We start from the raw sequence: 3,401 nt of genomic DNA, 5'->3' as shown, positions 1-3,401 counted from the left end.
ATATATATATATATATATATATATATATATATATATACACACACACACACACACACACACACATGATACACAGTTCCTTTCTACTAAATTCATTCACAAGGAATTGGTCGACCCAGGGCTATAGTAGAAGACACTTGGCCAAAGTACTGAACGGTGGTACTGAACCTGAAACTCTGTACTTGCAAAGCAAGCTTCCCAACCACACAGTAGACTAAGCAAACCCATTTGCATGGATTTGGTTTGTTAATAAAATGGTCTGCTCAAACATGTTAAAAATATAAAACACATCAACAATTTCATTTTACGAAAGCTTTATGATCCCAAATGAATCACAAGAGAATAATGCTTAGTGTTTGTGTTTCAATGAAATATAAATCATTGACGTAAAGAAAAAATGACTTGGTTATAAACACTTGAGACTTAGTTTAACTTGAGATTGTAAATTACCGATATAACGAGAATGTGTAGAAAGAGTAAGTTGCTTTATATAGATTACGTAGTTAAGCACATTTATGGGACAACTACAAGCTCAAAACATGGAGCTGATTGTCTGGAAAGTCTCTTGGATGAAAGCCATGCATAAATCAATCAGGAAGAAAAGATCCACACAGATTAAGTCCAGACAATAATATAGTACTCCAACAGGATGGATGCCAAAGCAAGAAAGTCAAAAAGATTAGCTTTGCTTGTCAAAGGTCATCATAACCATCATCATCATCATTTCACATTCAGTTTTCCATGCTTGCTTGGGTAGGATGGAATTTGTTGAGGCAGATTTTCTATGTCTGGATGCTCTTCCTGTCACCAACCTTCACCCGTTTCTAAGTATGGTAATATTTTGCCATGACCAGACATGTCTCAAAAGACTGGAAATAGAGGACACTGCTTGCATGATGATGACACTCACATACAACTATCACACAACATCATGGTAAGGAAACAGTAACACACACACACAAACAAATAGATAGATGAGAGATTTCTTTCAATTTCCGTCTACCAAACTAACTCACAAGGCTTCAGACAGCCCAGGGCTACAGAGGAAGATACTTGGCAAAAGTACCACACAGTGGGACTGAACCTGAAACCATATGGTTGGAAAGCTAACTTCTTACCATACAATCAAACCTGCATCCCTGTGTTCATATCTGTTGCTCAAGTTTCAGTTCCACAGTGGCACGTAAATAGCACCATTTGAGTGTGATCGTTACCAGCGTCGCTTTACTGGCACTTGTGCAGTGGCACATTAGAAAATCATTCGAGCGAGGTCGTTGCCAGTGCCGCTGGACTGGCTCCTGTGCAGGTGGCACGTAAAAAACACCATTTTGAGCGTGGCCATTGCCAGTACTGCGTGACTGGCCCTCATGCTGGTGGCACGTAAAAGCACCCACTACACTCTCAGAGTGGTTGGCGTTAGGAATGGCATCCAGCTGTAGAAACTCTGCCAGATCAGATTGGAGCCTGGTGCAGCCATCCGGTTCACCAGTCCTCAGTCAAATTGTCCAACCCATGTTAGAATGGAAAGCAGGGGTTAAACAATGATGATGATGATTACAAGCAATAGATAGATTGACACTCAATCCTAGAGATGCTTTATTCCCCCCCTCCCATTCGCTTTACTCCATCAAACCAGAGCCAAGTACTGACATCAAGGGAGAGCTACAAGGTTGTGAAAGACACTCATTATTAATTCATTAAAATCTCTGCTACAGCCAATCAACTCATTTAATTACAAGGACAAAACAAAAACAAATGAATGAACTATCTCCAAACCTATCAGATCTTTCTGCTGCATTCGGTTTATTAAAACTAATTGGTTGCAAACCACAATAACCACCAAAAGCTAATCCACCCTTTTCCCTACCATCAAAGCTGTATTTTATTTTTCTTCCAACATTCTGTACATAGAATAGTCTGTCATTCCAAGCACTGCTACCTTGAAGAGTTTCTGGTCCCCCTCTTAAACTCTGATTCTTCCATCTTCTATAATTTATGACTTCAGGAGGTTTTGGTAAAACCCTCTTTCCTCAGACATATAACTATGTTATTACCACACCCACACACACACACACACACACACACACAATGTAAGTACATCTATTCTCATTTAGCACAGGAGTTTGATTTTTAAAAAAATCCTGTTTAATGAATTAGTGATAAATGAATAATAGAACCAGCCCATGCTGGAGCCATGTAAGAAGCATCCATGCTAGTGCTGTATAAAAAGCACCCAGTACACTCTGTAAAATGATTGGTGTTAAAAAAAAGGGACAAAGCAGACAATTGGAGCCTGGTGTGACCCCTGACCTTATCAGCTCATGTCAAACCATCCAACCCATGCCAGCATGAAAAATGGACTTTGAATGATGATGATGACTAAGAACAAATGGGGAAAACTAGGTTTCGTTCCAAGATCCCAAGTTGTCTCCAGCATTGTGTATAGTCACTCAGGCAAGCTTTTGTGATCCAAACAGAATCTTCGATCCGCAACCCTTATTATCACAGATCAATTTGTGGAACATATTGTGTTATTCCGGATCAATGATAAATGAGGATGAATGCATACTTTATACACAAAAACACAAAGACATACACACATCTTTCTCAATGTCACAGCTTCAAATAAAAAAAAAAAAACAGAAAGAAAGTAGCCTGGCTCAGAAACTTGATATTTGGTGTAAACACACACACACCCAAACTTAAGATTCCTTTATGGGTTTATGACGCAATTAAATGCACACCAGAATAAAATCAATTCAAATCTAAATTGCTTTATTGCTAAAAACTTTCAACAGCAAGTGTCACATGGTGAAAAAACAAAACATCACTTAACAGACAACAGCAGTTTGGATTTCAAACTTCCACCTTAATAACAACAGATCTAAAATCATTAAAAAATTTATACGACACACTTCATGAATATTTCTTCAAACAGATTTACTTTGTTATTACTGGGAATGTCTGCTATGAATTTTGATAAGCTTTATGGTAAATTTCTAATAATACTTAAATGAATGCTGCAGATAGTTTCAAGAGGTGGGGGGGAAAAAAATGTGTTGCATTTTGAGAGAACACTGAAGCACAAAGAAAATCAATGTGACAAATCTAATATGAAAGGCTTTGATTTATGGTAATTTACCATTTCTAATAAATCCAGGAAAACAAAATAAATATTATCAGGGAAGAGGGATAAGTGGCTTTCCTTTTGTAAAATATACTGAAATAATAGGGGCAGATATGACTGTGTGATGAAGAATTTTATTTACCAACCACATGGTTTAGGGTTCGGTCCCACTGTGTGCTACATTATTCACATTTGACGGATATTTGTCCTCATCTTGTTTCATGTTAACACAACATTTCAGCTGATATACCCTCCAGCTTTCATCAGGTGTCCTGGG

This window comes from Octopus bimaculoides, chromosome 7, assembly GCF_001194135.2.
Source record: "Octopus bimaculoides isolate UCB-OBI-ISO-001 chromosome 7, ASM119413v2, whole genome shotgun sequence".
NCBI lineage: Eukaryota > Metazoa > Mollusca > Cephalopoda > Octopoda > Octopodidae > Octopus > Octopus bimaculoides.
Note: the sequence above shows the minus strand (reverse complement) of the source record.